We start from the raw sequence: 19,747 nt of genomic DNA, 5'->3' as shown, positions 1-19,747 counted from the left end.
GGATATTTTAAAATTTCTATACATATTCTTGAAGTTTATCCTGTGATGAAATTAAGCTACCTGGCAACAATTTGATCTTTTGGAGTCTTAATTTTTAAACATGGCTAAGTGAGACCAACAGAGTGTTTAGTTTGGATGTTAAAATTTCCCCCATTACTGGGTAATCTTTCAGGTGTCCTATGAATTATAAGGTTTTCCCCCCTCTGGCCTATGAGAATAGGACTAATGCCTTTCCTATGTGAGCACTGATGATTTTCCTTCTAATTGTTACAGAAACTTATTTCTTAGACCTCCTGTAGTTTCCAACACACTGTTCATGTGTTGATTAGGATGCAGCTGAATAGACAAGGAGGGACTTCTGTAAATCTCCAGAGCTGTCTCTAGCATACTGCTCTGCCGATTCTAGGCACTTTAGAATCCTAAGCTCCTGATTTGTCTTCTCAATTAACAGCTTCTGCCTGACTTTTCCTGATTCTTCCTCCTAATGCCTTGGCCTGGAAATTCTCTTGGGCAGTATTCTGGGGCAATTATAGTTATTAACTTATCTTTTCATATCTCAGGGATCAGGCTGTTGTCCTATATCTTGAGAACTTTTGTGTCATACATTTGTCCGTTATGCTAGTGGTTTCAGATTAGAAGGCAAATCTAGTATCTCTTCTTCTTGGCAGAGACCAAATGTCAGTAATATGAATCAGTTTCTGTGTTATGTTGCATATACAGGCCAGAAAAATTCACTGAGATACATTTAGTTCATGAGAAGAATTAATCGGCTCATGAATTCCAGGAAGGAGTTGAATACAGCTTCAAGTAAGGATACACATTCTCCTGACCCTCAAGGACACTTAAACTTTAAACAGCCTCTTTGTTTTCTCTAATTTCTACTTAATTCTATGTTCCAATCTCATTCTCTCTCACTGTCTTAAAAAATCAAGCTTAATATTCAGAGAAGTTTACCATTGATATCACAACTTTTCTGTTTTTTCTTCATGCCTTTCCCATGTAAAGTCTGCAACCTGAAATTTAATTGTCTGTTTTAATTTTTATCACCTATACATATAAAATTATTTTTACTTTCCTATTTCCTGAGGCACAGAAATCCAAATAACATATACATAAATCATAACAAAATGGAAACTATGTAGCGGTACTCTGGAAATATTTCAAGATTAAGTAGACTAACATAGACATAGAGACTAAACATTTGTTGAAATAAAACAAATTTGAAAATCAAAGACACTGCATTAATTTTCATTCGTTTCATGTTCGAAAGTCAGTGATGTTTTTGTTCTTCATCTGACAGGAATATAGAGAAGACTAGTAAGTGAGTTAGTCACTAAATCAGGAAGAGAGTTTTTGAGGGAGGAAAAATGGGGATCACTTTTTGAAAGAAAGTAATTTATTATATCCTTGGCTACATTTCATTCAATCATATGCAAGAAATTTAGCTATCTAAAAAGCTCTTTCTAGAAAAATTAAATTTAAGTTTTAAATTTAAAAAGAAATTTTGAAAAGTTGGATAATTGTATACTTCCGTGGTTGTTATTTTTTAGAAGGTAATCTTCTCTATGATCAGATAATGGGGATCTCAGGTGTAATGAAGGATAAAGAGAAACAAAACACAATAATGTTTATTTAATGTATTTACTATAAAACTTGTTTTCATAACAAGAAGCCAGTTTAGTTGGCCAGGAATGTTTCTAATATTTCTTACATGCAAGTTGCTCTTATAATAAAAGAAATTAACTGATTTATTAACGTACGGAACATACATTGTAAGCACAGTAAATGTCAGGCCATAAACTAGGCTTTTGAAATATAGTTATCTATGAAAGTATTTCCATTTCGTCAGGTGTTAGCAATATCTAGGCAGTAATATGTATTTAAATAAAGTTAATGATCAGTGATAAGTAACAGAATGGAGAAAAAGTAGGAGTCATCAGCCCCAGTTGGGATTTTCTCAGGAATTATAGCTGGACTTGCTTTATGAAGAATGGAGGGGGATCATAAAGCTGATGGATATGAGAGAAGCTTAGAAACCATAGATAATAGTATAAAGAAGTGAGAACAGATGATATTCTTGGGTAATAATAACTCACTTACTGTATATCAAATTTACCATTCATGGAAGGATGCATTGGTTGATGAGGTTAGATAGGCTGGGACCAGAAGGAGAAAGACTTTTTCTATAACAGTTAAGTCTTTGGAGATAAGTTTTGAATCAACTGAGGCCTACAGCAAGATTTAAGGAGAGATGTAATATAATTTATGGGATACTATTTTCTCCTAATTAAAGATACAATATTACAAATAATTATTTTTGGTTTTCCAGAACAAAAATGTTTTTGCATGTTAATCTCTCTCATGTTAACATTGCTGAATCATCAACTCTTTCATTTCATTATTTTTATCAAATAAATAGAAAATATAGAAATTGTGAATTAAAATGGAGATAGAAATAATCATGGGCATCATAGCTTTTAAAATTTTGATCTAGATAATTTTAATGCTGCATATTTCTGCCTGTTGCTCTTCAAATTACAAATTACCTGTTTCTTCTTTAGACAATTTGAGGGAAATGCAGAAGTTTGTTATTATTTATGTAATCATTTGCTTATAGCCTTTTTAATGACACCCACTGAGTTTGATTAAACTTTAATCAAACTTTAGTTTCACAATATATGGAGTCTAATTGTCAAAAGGCCTGTTTTATTATGTTTAATTTCTTATCGTGAAAAGTTGGGGGATACTGTGGCAGGGTCTTCTGAGTTTCTACTCATTGGCTAGCTTTACTAATTCAATTTTGATGATTAAATTAAATTGTGGTCCTTACTGTTTGAAAACCTCTGAATTGCAGCAGGCCAGATGCTGTTGCCCGATTAGATAGTGAGATATTTTAACCACCAGCTGTAGCATTATAAACGTGCTCTTGTAATACTTTCCTTTAAGTTCTCCATCTGCTTTCAGCATCTGGTCAGTTTTGCCTAGGTTGTCATTTTATTTCATTTCTTCTTTGTTACTTCACATAAAGAAGGGATTAAATGGAACTTCTATATTGCATTTTATAACCAAAAGAGATATACCATTATTCTTTATTTTAGCACACATATTAACTAATAATTATAGTAATACTTACGTTTCTATACTGTTTTCATTGTCAATATATATTTGGTACATAATATGGATCAATAATGTATTATACATAATACAATATTCACTAGAAAACTAATTAATATAATTGCTTAAGATGGAAGTCCACCTTGCCCCTTCAAAAGGATGTCTTAATAAAGTAACTTTGCCAAATTGTCTTTCATACATTTCACATTACTGCTGAATAGATATAGAAAATGAAGTTAAAAGAGCCTTCATCTTTTACACATAGAATCCTTAAAAATAGGAAATGAAAGTATATAGTCAGTACGAAGAATGTAAATTTCCTAGGTAGGTGAGAAAACTGCTACTTGAAAATTGTAGCTTTTGAATAAATTTTGGTAGGAGCAAAAAGAACAATAACAACACAAACAAAATAACATTAAGAACATTAAAATTCGGATTAAGATTTAAAAAGGCATTACAATTTGTATTTGGAGCAATTTTAACTGAGTTGCAACCAACATATCAATAAAGTGATCAGATCAGGACATAACTAACATGGGCTTCACTTGGTGTCAAGAGCTGACGGGAGATGAGGTGAAAGGAAGAATTTCATCAGAACTGAAAGATGTTTCCTAGTCATTACTTTTTCATTATTTGTTTCTAATGAGAATGAGGCTAGAACTAATGTCAGCATGACTCTGTAATTAAAATAATACATCATCTATTTCTGATGGATGATAGGATATATTAAAGAAATGGTACCTAACTCACACCAGTGTGTGTGATGAGCACTTAGTATCTACTATTTTTGACATATTTATAACACCCCAAATTAATGAAGAAGTCCTTATAACATAAAGAAAAGACCCCTGAAAGAAAAGAAACAAGTTACATCTTTAGCAAAATCCTCTTATATTAGTTGGGTCGATCATGACTGACTATGACAGTCTTTGATGCCAAAACCATTGCTACATCTTAAATACTTAACATACTATAAATCTAGGAATTGATTATTTTATTTATGAACTTTGTTTTAAACCAAGTTTAAATTACTTAATCCCAAAATGGTGCATGTAAATACAACAAGCAAAATTAAAATTAGTCTTTAATCAAACTAAAATGATATATTTGAGTGTACTGTTTTACTACTAGTAGTCATAGATGATACTTGTGGACAAATTATTTATTTTTTTAATCAGACAGATTTAGTCATTTATCCATCCAAAGTTTATTGATATTAGCAAAGGCAAATACAAAATCAAATAAGCCAAATACTAATGGACTTTAATTGTAAAATGGTAGATTTAAGATAATAATCTGTAAATTAGGAAAGTTGATTGATTAATCCAGATATTGAAATTAAGTATGTTATGTAAAACAACAATAACTATTATAATGGTCAACATGAAGCACAAAGGCAAAAGAAGGTTAAAAACACACTTGGTAATTATAACTAGATTTTGATGATGTTCATTAGAAACACTTACCAGGTTTGTTTTTTTAGCTTCAGGAGATAACACTATATCCTAAATATTCTTTCTTCAAAAATAAGCCGTTTTACACAAATCATTGCTTCAGAATCTCTTGCTACTATCTACTATCCTCAAGAACGTGACTCTTTTTATTTGTTGTAAAAATCCACAATAATAAAAAAAAAAACCAAAGCTGTATTCCAATATGCAATAATAAATATGATATAAATTATACATTGGATGTTTTTTATACTATATTGTGCAAAATGTGCTCTTGCATCATTTTTTCTCTGCAAATGAATAAATTTAGAAGTGCTTAAACTATCTGTTGATAACTATTACATCTTCTTAAGATATTTGGAATATGTTTTGTGAGTCTTTTGAATAGTCTTCATAGAAAAAATTAGAAACTGCAATTCCTGATGATATGTTTTCATAATGTGAAATACCTATTATTATTCGTGGTACTGAAATTACTATCTATTTTTATTACATTTCCAGGAACAAAAGGTGATTTGCAAGCAGAATTATTAAAAGAGACAATTTTAATACCAGTATGTTGCAGAGAATACAAAAGAAAGGAATTATTAAGATATGCAAATCTGTTACGAAAATATACGACATACAGGCAGGTATGAACCCATCTAGGAAATCACACACATGCTGTTGATGCTATTTTTTAAATTTACAATAAGCATTATTTTAAGGTATTTTATTTTGATTTTTTGGCACTTAGCTGCTGAACTTCTCATATATATATAATACCAACTGGAGAAAGTTTTGACAACAAATATATATATACATGGAAATCACTCTTCACTATCATACTATATCCTACATGTTCCTTGCTGAAACTGAAGAAAGCAGGCAGCTACTTTTATGAAGAGTTCAATCACCTTCAGTATTACTGGGGATTCAAAACAGACTTCTCATAGTTTACCAATTGATCTTCAGGGGATCTGGCAAAAGTTAGAAATCAGTGGAGCCTGCTGAGACTTGCTGAAGAACTCTGTGATGAGAGCTCATGCAGCAAGCAGCATCACAGCTGGTTTCGTGCCACTCGTAAAAACGGTAATGTTTTTTTTTTTTTTGATATGTGTGATATAGGCACATGTAGAATTGATACGTTGACTTAGATATTGACTAAAATGACTAAGAAATTCAAAAAGCTTGATGTTAATTTCAGTCAAGCCCTTTAAAACAACCATATCTTCTGTTCTGAGTCGATATGTATTTGGCTCATTATTTTAAAAAATCAGAATTTAAATTTAATTAAAATCTATTTTGACAGAGGTGAATGTTAAACATTAAAAAAAAAAATCTTACTTGATCACTCCTGGATCCTCATATCAAAAAAGAGGGGGTCTTTTAAAAATAATGAAATCACGGAACACTTTTATAATTTCCTTTATGTCTATACCTCTTGAATAGTTGATTGACAGAGGAGAGCATTCTTTTTGCAATGATTAGCCATACCCTTGAAAAATACTCCTAGAAGAGTATAAAACACACATTACCAAAAATAAATAATTCAGTTGTATGTGTTTTTCTTGTTATTCTTCCCTTACTCATTTCAGTTGAGAGACTACAGTAGAATCATTTTGGTAAAAGCTACTCTGCAGCCATATAAGGGCCTTATCAACACTGTCTTTATCCTGAAGAAACCCATGATAAACTTTAAAGCAATGTTTTGTCATCATAGACCAAAACTTCCACCTTAGAGAATTATTTTCCTCTCAGCACGTTGTACTCAGTGTTTTGTTATTATTATTATTATTATTATTATTATTATACTTTAAGTTCTGGGATACAGGGGCAGAATGTGCAAGTTCGTTACACAGATGTACACGTGCCATGGTGGTTTGCTGCACTCATCAACCCATCATCTACATTAGTTATTTCTCCTAATGCTATCCTTCCCATAGCCCCCACCCCCCTGACAGGCCCTGGTGTGTGATATTCCTCTCCCCGTGTCCATGTGTTCTCATTGTTCAACTCCCATTTATGAGTGAGAACAGGCGGTGTTTGGTTTTCTGTTCCTGTGTTAGTTTGCTGAGAATGATGGTTTCCAGCTTCATCCATGTCCCTGCAAAGGACATTAACTCATCCTTTTTATATGGCTGCATAGTATTCCATGGTGTGTATGTGTCACATTTTCTTTATCCAGTCTATCATTGATGGACATTTGGGTTGGATCCACGTCTTTGCTATTGTGAACAGTGCTGCAATAAACACACGTGTGCATGTGTCTTTATAGTAGAATGATTTATAAAATTTTGGGTATATACCTAGTAATAAGATTACTGGGTCAAATGGTATTTCTGGTTCTAGATCCTTGAGAAATCGCCACACTGTCTTACACAATGGTTGAACTAATTTACTTACACTCCCACCATCAATATAAAAGCATTCCTATTTCTTCACATCCTCTCCAGCATCTGTTGTTTCCTGACTTTTAGTGATTGACATTCCAACTGGCGTGAGATGGTATCTCCTTGTGGTTTTGATTTGCATTTCTCTAATGGCCAGTGATTATGACCCTTCTTTCATATGTTTGTCAGCTGCAGAAATGTCTTCTTTTGAGAAGTGTCTGTTGATACCCTTCACCCACTTTTTGATGGGGTTGTTTGTCTTGTAAATTTGTTTAAGTTCCTTGTAGATTCTGATTATTAGCCCTTTGTCAGATGGATAGATTGCAAAAATTTTCTTCCATTCTGTAGGTTGCTGTTCACTCTGATGATAGTTTCTTTTGCTATGCAGAAGCTCTTTAGTTTAATTAGATCCCATTTGTCAATTTTGGCTTTTGTTGCCAAAATTAGTCATGAAGTCTTTGCCCATGCCTGTGTCCTGAATGGTACTACCTAGGCTTTCTTCTAGGGTTTTTGGTCTTACATTTAAGTCTTTAATTCATCTTGAGTTACTTTTTGTATAAGGTGTAAGGAAGGGGTCCAGTTTCAGTTTTCTGCATATGGCCGGTTATTTTCTTTTAATTGAAACCCACAGGCAAAAGCGGCTTCTTTGTAGGAAATCTCTATTATTTTTATTGTTTTCCTTCAGATGAGTTGGCTTCAGAAAAGCTTGTATATTTCAGGACTTACTGAAAGCTTCATAATTAGCTAACACAGACTTTATGACATTTTCCTGCTTCAACTCTACTTTTGCAGGCCCAGTAGATGCAAGATCTGAATCTTGGTGTACAATAGATCACAAATTCACAGCTGTTTCACTAACATGTAGTAAGGATTTCCAGTTTCAGTTTGCAAGGGTGTGGGGTAGCGTCAGAAGTTGGGGAGTGTGGAAGAGTCTTACTACCCTTTGTTCTACTCCCTTGGTTTACTTAATTCAAATTTCAAGATCTTTTATTGTCAGTCTTTATTTCACTGTACCAAATTCTGAATCAGTTTAAATGCCTTTGCTTGCAAGTAATGGTTCACATAAATAAAGAATTCATGTGAGGTCGAGTGCGGTGGCTCACGCATGTAATCCCAGCACTTTCGGAGGCCAAGGCAGGCAGATCACCTGAGGTCAGGAGTTTGAGACCAGCCTGGCCAATATGGTGAAACCCCATCGCTACTAAAAATACAAAAATTAGGTGGGCGTGGTGGCAGGCAGCTGTAATCCCAGCTACTCGGGAGGCTGAGGTGAGAGAATCACTTGAACCCAGGAGGCGGAAGTTGCCATGAGCCAAGATTGTGCTACTGCACTCCAGCCGGGGGACAAGAGCGACACTTTGTCTCAAAAAAAAAAAAAAAAAAAGAATTCGCTTGTGGATCTTAGAACTCCTACACAAAATTCATTTCACTGTGACCAAGAAAATAGAATTTGCTGATGGATTTAACCAAATTCATATGAACTAGAGTTTGGACCTTGAATATAGTCAATTTTCAAATGAAGTCCCGATGAAAATGAGCAGTTTAGAAGAGAAAAGGCAGCTTAGGAGCTTATAATTCAATTAACTAATGCACATTACTATCTCTATAAATTTTCCTGAATCTCACATGAGTTTTAAAATATTATTTATATCTTCCACAGAGAAAGTACAGATAATTTTTTATATTTGTCGTATTAAAATTTAAGTCCTTACAGAAATTAAAGGACAATAAAGAACCCTGGTAAGAACAGTTTGTGAATATTGCGTAGCAACCATGCCAGAATTATTAAAAAAAAAAAAAAAGCTAGATAACTTAGAGGCCATGAAAATTAAACTGGCATTTAATTTGCTTTCTTCTTTTTTGTACAAACTCTTTGAACTGTAAATTAAATTTATTTCTAACACAAATAAAGCAACAAACACAGTTTCTGACTAAATGAGCTTAGAAAGTACCTAATAAACCATTAGAGAACTATTGGTGAAATTATAGTTATCCTTATGGAGGTGAGTACCTTGTCAAGACAACTGTAAATCCCAACAACACATTCTGAAAAAAAGACTAGTTCCAAAATCAGACTAGTTCTGAAGTAAGAGGTCTGGTTTCAAAGCTCTCAATCAGTATTTAATAATGGAAAAAGGAATATGAGTTAAAACATAATTGAATTATGCTGCTGTAGATATAAATAATTGGCAAGCAGAGCAGTTACAAAGATTAAATAAAGAAACATAAACGAATTTAGCAAATAACTTAATACATAAACAGGTCCTCAAACTCTAAGAGTGATTCAGTTGTTTAGTTATGTCAAATACCATTTTTAAAATGTTGGTTAGAATTAGAAATAAAAATAGCTAGAAGAGAAGATTTTGAATGTTCTCAACACTAAGAAAAATGTTTGAGGTGACAGATATGCTAATTACTTGGATTTGGACATTACATTTGGCATACACGAAATATCACACTGTTCCCTATAAACATATGCAGTTATTATGTGTCAATCAAAATAATAATTATAATAAAAAGAATTGGACATTAAATGGGTGCAGGGAATTGAATTACTTCACTGCCTTTATTGCTCTGTTTTCTATGCTTCTTATAAAGCTGCTTTTGTTGTCTCTGAATCATCACCCTCCATTGCTACTATGGTTGAGGGAATAAGTAACTTCCCAATAGAGTCACACTGAAAAATCCCTTGTTGTTGAAAATTTCAAACCATCATGAACATTACTTCCTTTATAATAGCATTACATACTCTTACTCATCATAGAGGCCCAGGTTTTAATTAATTCATTCATGACTCAACTATTATATTTTGCCTCTCCCCAACCCAAGTACTCCAAATAATTTTGTGTTTCTAGTTCATACCCTAGGGGGAGCCGAGGTAGTTACTGATATCTTAATTTAAAATGATCCTTGTGTCATTCTTGTGTGCTCCAAAAAATCACTGAAAAAATATATTTGCTTTGTCAAATAAGTTATATTGTTTCTGCTTCTGAGCTCAGAAAACTACACTTAATAGGCTCATTCTAAAAATCATAATTACCAGTAAGTCTCTAGATATAATTATTGAATTCTTCAAAGTCACTGTTCTCCCTCTTCACATTTATATGAAGTATCTTATACCTTGTGCTTGCTTATTTTTTCATTTACATTTTTATTAAATATCTATTATTTACCAGAGGACAGGTTAAGTGTTGGAGGATATAGTGGTGTCCAGAACACACTCAATAATTAGCATTATTGAATTTACATATGTTGATAGTATCAGCCATTTCAGACAGGCTTTGTGTCATGTGCATTTGATTTAATAGCCCTGATATTTTTAGCTTAACATTCCATTAGTTCTTCATGGAATCTTAATGGAAGTTCTAAAATACTTATTTTTACTTGTATAAATGTGTTGAATGTAGCATAAGAAGGTTGAGTCTTGACACACTTTAAAGTATTCAACTTGCTTTACTTCTGACTCTATATTGATCATCCCTTTAGAATTTCCTTCCCATTCAGACATCACCCCAGTTCCTCCACCAAAGCAACATCCACATATTACAGACATATCGAATGACTTAAGTTTACACACCTGAAAAGCAAATTATCTCCATGTTTTAAAAATACTCAAATATATGAAGGGGCTTCACATAGGAAAGGAACATTCCAGATTTTCCTTAAAGAAGATATTCAAGACAGACATGACAGCCACCAGAAGGGACTATGTAAATGCATGTAAGCATTTGCATAGGGTAAAATAGTTGCCTTGTGTTTGAAATGAAATTAATTGTATTTGAATGATGACCTCACTGAGCAGGTATTCAAGCCATGAAATCTAGGAGGCGTTTGCAATGCTTTATTTAAAAAGATAATTCTGTTCTTTGCATTATGAGAATCACTGAGTCAAGACCATGGAGGTCATGAAGTTTTAATATCTTCAGGGACACCTTGCCTGAATAAAATAAGATTTCTAAAGAAGAAATACACGAGATCAAACAAATGGATATTTTCAGAACTAGTTATTTTTTGTTTTAAAATATAGAAGACAGGCTTTTGGTTGGGGACCATGGATTGCCTAGAAGACAGTACTAAAGAGGGAACAGCAAGGCAAGGGGTCATGAAAGAAGCTCCATAAATATAAAATGGTGTATATATATTGTTTTGCCTTTTCAATAACCACTACCTGCCTGAACTTCTCTAAGAACTTCTTTATCTTTTCTTTTATTAAAAATAGCATACTTCCACCCTCTAATCCACATAGCAGGAACCTATTCCTAAGTCAAACCAATTATCTTTTGGTTTGTTTGTGTTTTTGTAATTGTAATTCAGAAACTGTCAAATTTCTTTGGCTATGTGGTCTTGGAAAAACAAAGAATGTAATGAAGAGAGAAGAATAAAGTAGGCATGTAGAGAAGGCATCAAGAGACAAAAAGTAAATTATTATTAGACTTGGAGTTACATCTTATGCCCAGCTGTCTGCATTCTTTCCCTTAATTTCTTTTTTTTTAAACGTTTATTTTATAGGTTTAGGGGTACATGCACAAGTTTGTTATATAGGTAAATTGTATGTCACGGGAGGTTGTGTACAGATTATTTCGCCACTCAGGTAATAAACATAATACCTGATAGGTAGTTTTTTGATCCTCACCCTTCTCTCACCCTCCACCCTCAAGTAGGACCCAGTGTCTCTGGTTCTCTTCTTAATTTCTGTAAGACATTTTGATATTCTAATAACAAATTTTTGAGTTTTCTTATTTTAAGAGTGACATTGGATTATTCATCTTAAAATGTTAAACTTTAAATTCACATTACAAAGTGACCTCTTTCAAAGTTGGTTGATAGCATTTTTTTTTTTTTTATTATACTTTAAGTTCTAGGGTACATGTGCATAACGTGCAGGTTTGTTACGTATGTATACTTATGCCATGTTGGTGTGCTGCATTTTTAATAGTCTTTAATGTCTGTCCTATATGTATTCAACTAATCAGAAAATTGTCATGTGATAATACTTGTGGACCATAACTTATTTTAAATCAATCAAAGTTCAAGTGGATAATACAGTCTACTTGAAGATAATTTATTTTTTATACTTTGGTATGCAAATATATTTGTACGTATTTTATATATATGTGTATATATATATATAATATTTCCAAATTAAATATGTTAAGATATTAATCCTCAGACATCTTAAATAAAATACATATCAAACATAATGTGTAAATTTCATTTGTGGTGGCAAGGTCATTAAAAAATATAAGAAAAAAATAGCCGGTCATGGTGGCCCACACCTGTAATTCCAGCAATCTGGGAGGCCAAAGTGGGTAGATTGCTTAAGCCCAGAAGTTCAAGATTAGTCTGGACAATACAGCGAGACCCTGTCTCCACACACACACACACACACACACACACACACACACACATACAAAAGTACCCAGGCTTGGTGTTGTATGTCTGTAGGGCTAGCTACTTGGGAGCCTGAGGCAAGAAGATCACTTGAGCCTGTGAGGTTGAGGCTGTAGTGAGCCACTGATCATGCCACTGCACTCTAGCATGGGAGAGAATGAGGTATGATTGTGTTACTCCACTCCAACCCGGGCGACAGAGCAAGGTTGCAAAAAAAACAAAAAAACAAAAAAACAAAAAAACAAAAAAAACTGAAAAAGGAAAAGATAGTCCTGTTTTAACCATGTAGCTATGCTCTTTGCTTAACCATTTCATTCAGTTATCCCTACTGTTAACCAAGTCCCATAGTAAATAATTCTTTAATGATTAAATCCGCTGATGATTTCAAAATAATACTCAAGCAATTCCCAACTGTAAGGACCGTGGCAAAAATAATTCTTACAAAACTTCCTCTTCAGTCACATAGTGTTCTAAAGCATTTAGACAAAAGGTAAGGGATGTTTTATTTCCATCTGGGTCAGGTTTGAAGGTCAGTGCTATACAAAATGGTAGGAGGCACATTTAGCAATATTTTTTCTTTTCTTTTTTAATGTTCAAAAGCAAGTATAGAAGCCACCTACACAACAGATTTTGTTCAGAGTTATTTGATTTGGATTCCTACTGTGAAACGACACATTGCTTAACTATGTGCTGGGGCAGAGAAATTGAGTATGAAGTTGTGGTGAGCTGTGGTCAGGCCTGGCCACAGAAAACCCATGGGTGGACATAAAGAAAAACTTCTAGTCACTGAAGCGTGAATGTAGGCAAGAAGAGAGTGATACTGCATAGGCAAAGCCAAAATTTCCAGGCCTGTAATCCTAACACTAAGTCTGGTAAACATGACCTGGGAAAAGGTTTGTTTTCAGTTATTTTAGTACTTAGACTTTTCATGTGTAGACATGAGTCCACAGATTTTCTGACTTAGTGGACTGAAACCCCTACAACTGAGTTGTGGAAATCATAACACTTTGCACACAGTTGCATGAGACACAAGGGAAAATGATAGCCCTGTTCAAACACCTATAGGCTACCTGATTGCAACTTTGCACTGATTTTTAGCTGCTTTAAGAGTAAGTCGGTATAAAAGTAGTTTGAAACAAATCCAAATTGACATTCTTTCCTCTCCTTTTATGCATAATGACTCTGCGATCTGCCCAAATGAAGGAGGTTGATACTATATTTTTCCTGTTACACACACACACACACACACACATCTTCACACAAATACATGCACACACATACACACTGTCTTTTTATAATGTCTTTGGAAACAGGTGGAAGAAAGTATTAATACTGTATGTGTCATGCCTGTAGTACTAGCTACTTGGGAGGCTGAGGCAAGAGGATCACTCGAGCCTATGAGGTTGAGGCTGTAGTGAGCTGTTGATCATGCCACCACACTCCGGTCTGGGAGAGAATGAGCTATGATTGTGCCACTCCAATGAGCTGTGATTGTGCTACTCCATTGAGCTATGATTGTGCTACTTTGGATATGAAAAATACAGGAAGTGGGTTTCATTTGAGGTATTTCTCAGATGTGTAAGTGAGATGATTCTGGGCCATTAGATTTTGCTCTCATGGTATCTCTTTGGCCTACAGGGTCAGAGTCTCTAGATCACAGATACATCTTCCTTCCATGTATGAAGATCAGGAAGAGTTCTCACAGTGCACTTACAAGTAAAGATCACAACAGGGTAAAGTCCTTTCTTCCAAAATGGGAGTTAACTTTCTTTCTTCCTTTCTTTCTCTCTCTTTTTCTCTTTCTCTCTCTTTCTTTCTTTCTTTCTTTCTTTCTTTCTTTCTTTCTTTCTTTCTTTCTTTCTTTCTTTCTTTCTTTCTCTCTCTCTCTCTCTCTCTCTCTCTCTCTTTCTCTCTCTCTCTCTCTCTTTCTTTCTCTCTCTCTCCCTTCCTTCTCTTTCTTTTCTTTTTTCTTCTCTTTTCCCTTTCTTTTCTTTTCTTTCTTTCTTTCTTTCTTTTCTTTCCTTTCTTTTTCTTTCTCTTTCTTTCTTTTATATGACCCATATAAATGTCAAATAAGTGCCAAGTATTACTAGAGTTAGCATTTATTGAGTATTTAGCATTATGCATTTTTAGTTATTAATTTACTAAATAATAAATAGCAAACCACTATTATTATCCTCAATTTGCAAATGAAGTTATTAAGGTGCTAGAAAATATATTTCTTACCATGATCAAAGAGCTAGAAATTATTAGAAACAAAGTTTTGTTGTGCTGATTAATATAAACTCAGGGAAGTAGAGGTTTGAACTAGAATTTGAATGAAGATGCCTGCCTTCAGGATATGAGCTTCTAACCAGTATTTGATGCTGCCTTTAAAGATTGTTGAATTCCCATATTATCAAGCAAGATATTTTGTGCCCATATTACAGATAAGGAAACCTGAAGCTTAAGAGATGATGTCATCCTCTCTTTGTTATCAAGTTATTTATTTTATTTTATTTTATTTTGAGACAGAGTCTCGCTCTGTCTCCCAGGCTGGAGTGCAGTGGCCGGATCTCGGCTCACTGCAAGCTCCGCCTCCCGGGTTCACGCCATTCTCCTGCCTCAGCCTCCCTAGTAGCTGGGACTACAGGCGCCCGCCACCTCGCCCGGCTAGTTTTATTGTATTTTTTTAGTAGAGACGGGGTGTCACCGTGTTGGCCAGGATGGTCTCGAACTCCTGACCTCGTGATCCGCCTGTCTCGGCCTCCCAAAGTGCTGGGATTACAGGCTTGAGCCACCATGCCCGGCCTGTTACTAAGTTATTAAATAGTACAACTGGAACTTAAACTCAGGTTTGTCTGACTCCAATGAGGATAGCAGAGTACTATATTACTGTTAATTTGGCTAGCTGATGTGACATATTTTGATTTTCCAATTATTATGGTGATGTTGAATTTTCTTCAACTTCTTTTTCCTCTTGGGACATGCATGCAATAATGCACCAATGCAGATGAGTCAGAAAAGTAGAAAGAAAAATCATTGTTTATATAAACATGTCAGGAATCTTGAGTATAAAATAATAATTTTAATCACAATATTAATGATTTCCTGAAAGATTTCCAGGCAATGACAACAAGGAAAAAAATAAAGGAAATTTGCTTCACTTGACATAAAACAGATGAAAGTTGTTTAACTAGGAAAAAACATAGGCATATAGATCAATGTGGAAAGAAATATACACAACTACAGGAAATAAATGACATTAAACAATGTACTTTAACAAGGCCAGCATTGAAATTAATGGAACATCCACAATCTAATAAATGATACGAGTGAACAGTTCATAGGAACAAATATAGCTAATAAAGGTTCTTAACTTCACTCAAAAATAAGTAAATACAAAAGAGATACTATTTTCAGCTCTCAGATGGCAGATGGCCATATATTTATATGTTTCCTAGTAGCAGTGAGGGTGAGAAAATAGGCAGGAATTCTTATATACTAGTTTTCTTTTCTTTCTCTCTTTTTGAGACAGAGTCTTGCTCTTTGGCCCAGGCTAGAGTGCAGTGGCATCGTGATCTCCATTCACTGCAATCTCCGCCTCCTGGGTTCAAGCAATTCTTGTGCCTCAGCCTCCCAAGTAGCTGGGATTACAGGAATGAGCCACCACACCCTGCTTTTGTGTGTGTGTGTGTGTGTGTGTGTGTGTGTGTGTGTGTGTGTGTGTGTGTATTTTTAGTAGAGACGGGGTTTTACCAGGTTGGCCAGGTTGGTCTCAAACGCCTAGCCTCAAGTAATCCACCCGTCTTGACCTCCCAAAGTGCTGGGATTACAGGCTTGAAGTACCACACTCAGCTCTTACATACTATTTTGTTTTGTTTTGTTTTAATTTTATTTTTCCATAAGTTATTGGACTACAGGTGGTATTTGGTTATATAAGTAAGTTCTTCAGTGGAGATTTTTGAAGACTTGGTGCACCCATCACCGGAGCAGTATGCACTGCACCATATTTGTTGTCTTTTATCCCTCATCCCCCTTCCACCCCTCCCCCCAAGTCCCTAAAATTCATTGTATCATTCTTATGCCTTTGCATCCTCATAGCTTAGCTCCCACATATCACTGAGAACATATGGTGTTTGGTTTTCCCTTCCTCAGTTACTTCACCTAGAATAATAGTCTCTAATCTCACCCAGGTCATTGCAAATGCTGTTAATTCATTCCTTGTATGGCTTAGTAGTATTCCATCATATATGAAATATACATATATTCCAATATGTATACATATACATATACAAATATACATATATTCTGATATATATATATAGGAATTTCAGTCCACTGATTGATGGGCATTTGGGTTGGTTCCACGATTTTGCTATTGTGAATTGTGGTGCTATAAACATGTGCAAGTATCGTTTTCAAATAATGACTTCTTTTCCTCTGGGTAAATACCCAGTAGTGGGATTGCTGGATCTAATGGTAGTTCTACTTTTCAGTTATTTAAGGAGTCTCCATACTGTTTCCCATAGCAGTTGTACTAGTTTACATTCCCACCAGCAGTGTAGAAGTGTTCCCTGAACGCCACATCCACGCCAACATCTGCTGTTTTTTATTATTTGATTATGGCCATTCTTACAGGAATAAGTTAGTATCACATCGTGGTTTTGATTTGCACTTCCTTGATCATTAGCAATATTGAGTATTTTTACATATGTTTTGCTGGCAGTTTATATATCTTCTTTTGAGAATTGTCTGTTGATGTCTTTAGCCTGCTTTTTGATGAGATTCATTGTTTTCATCTTACTGATTTTTTTCAGTTCGTTGTAGATTCTGGATGTTAGTCCTCTGTCAGATGTATAGATATTTAAGATTTTTTTTCCCACTCTGTGGGTTGTCTGCTTACTCTGCTGACTGTTCCTTTTGCTGTTCAAAAGTCTTTAGTTTAATTAGGACCTAGCTATTTATCTTTGTTTTTATTGCAATTGCTTTTGGGTTTTTGGTCATGAAATTCTTGCCTAAGTCAATGTCTAGAAGGACTTTTTCGATGTTATCTTCTAGAATTTTTACAGTTTCAGGTCTTAGGTTTAAGTCCTTAATCCATTGTGAGTTGATTTTTGTATAAGGTGAGAGATGAGAATCCTGTTTCGTTCTTCTGCATGTGGCTAGCCAATTATCCCAACACCGTATGTTGGAAAGGGTGTCCTTTCCCCGCTTTATGTTTTTGTTTGCTTTGTCAAACATCAGTTGACTGTAAGTATTTGGGTTTATTTCTGAGTTCTCTATTCTGTTCCATTGGTCTATGTGCCTATTTTTATACAAGTACTATGCTGTTTTGGTGACTATGGCCTTATAATATAGTTTGAAAACAGGTAGTGTGATGCCTCCAGATTAGTTCTTTTTGCTTAGTCTTGTTTTGGCTACACGGGCTCTTTTTTGATTCCATATGAATTTTAGAATTATTTTTTCTAACTCCGTGAAGAATGATGGTGGTATTTTGATGGGGATTGCGTTCTGGGATACAGCTAAGCGCTAAGAGAAAAGTTCATAGCCCTAAATGCCTACATCAAAAAGTCTAAAAGAGCACAAACAGACAACCTAAGGTCATGCCTCAAGGAACTAGAGAAACAAGACAAAATCAAACCCAAACTCAGCAGAAGAAAGGAAATAACTAAGATCAGATCAGTACTAAACGAATTTGAGACAATAAAAAGTACAAAAGAAATGAAACAAAAAACTGGTTCTTTGAAAAGAATATTAGATTGATAGACTATTAGCAAGATTAAACAAGAAAAGAAGAGAGAAAACCCAAATTACCAGACAGAGAAATGAAACAGCAGAAAAGGACACCACTGAAATACAAAATACAAAAGATAATTCAAGGCTACTATGAACCACCTTTACGCACATAAACGAGAAAACCCATAAGAGATGGATACATTCCTGGAAAAATGCAACCCTCCTAGCTTAAATCAGGAAGAATTAGATACCCTGAACAGACGGATAACAAGCAGCGACATTGAAATAGTAATTTAAAAATTACCACCACCAACAAAAAAAGTCCAGGACCAGACAGATTCACAGAAGAATTCTACCAAACCTTCAAAGAAGAGTCCTTTTGAAACAATTCCACAAAATAGAGAAAAAAAGAACCCTCCCAAATTCATTCTATGAAGCCAGCATCACCCTAATACCTAAATCAGGAAAGGAAAACTACAGACCAACATCCTTGATAAGCATAGATGCTAAAATCCTTAACAAAATACTAGCTAACTGAATTCAACAACATATCAAAAGGATAATTCACCATGATCAAGTGGGTTTCATACCAGGGATACAGGGATGGTTTAACATATGCAAGTCAATAAATGTGATTCACCGCATAAACAGAATTAAAAACAAAAATCACATGATCATCTCAATAGATGCAGGAAAAAGCCTTTGATAAAATCCAGTATCCCTTTCTGATTAGAACTCTCAGCAAAATCAGCATACAAGAGACAAACCTTAATGTAACAAAAGTCACCTATGACAAACCCACAGCCAACTTAATACTGAATGGGGAAAGGGTGAAAGCATTCCCACTGAGAAGGGGAAAAAGACAAGGATGTCCACTCTCACCACTCCTCTTCAACATAGTACTAGAAGTCCTAGCCAGAGCAATCAGACAAGAGAAAGAGATAAAAGGCATCCAAATCGATCAAGAGGAAGTCAAACTGTCCCTGTTTGCTGACAATATGATCATTTACCTTGAAAACCCTAAGGACTCCTCCAGAAATCTCCTAGAACTGATAAAGGAATTCAGCAAAGTTTCTGGATACAAGATTAATGTAAACAAATCAGTAGCTCTTCTATACACCAACAGTGACCAAGCGAAGAATTTTTTATTTAAAAAACTCAACCCCTTTCATAATAGCTGCAAAAAATAAATAATAAATAAATAAAATACTTAGGAATATACCTAACCAAGGAGGTGAAAGACCTCTACAAGGAAAGCTACAAAGCACTGCAAAAGAAATCATAGAAGACACAAACAAATGGAAACATATCCCATGCTCATGGATGGGTAAAATCAATATTGTGAAAATATACTCTTGATTAAAGTGTGGATTGGTACAATCCATTATCAAAGACAATTAGAAAATATCCTCTACATTTAGAAATTTCACTTGTTCTTTGACTAATAATTTCACTTCTAGAATTTTTAAGTTTGCATATATTTGAAATGCATATAAAGAAATATGAAGTTAACTGTAACACTGAATAGATTTTTTTAAAAACTTTGTATACTACTTAACCTATATGTGGGTTTTGGTGTTAATAAAATAAAACACCAAAAACCCACATATAGGTGAAGTCATATACAGTAAATAAGATATATTCACAACCTAATGTTCATTGTTCTTTATAAAGAAAAATGTTAATTCAAATGTGCTTATA

The sequence above is a fragment of the Rhinopithecus roxellana genome, chromosome 16 (genome assembly GCF_007565055.1).
Source record: "Rhinopithecus roxellana isolate Shanxi Qingling chromosome 16, ASM756505v1, whole genome shotgun sequence".
Taxonomy (NCBI): domain Eukaryota; kingdom Metazoa; phylum Chordata; class Mammalia; order Primates; family Cercopithecidae; genus Rhinopithecus; species Rhinopithecus roxellana.
The sequence above is the reverse complement of the archived record's forward strand: the minus strand, read 5'-3'. Positions refer to the sequence as shown.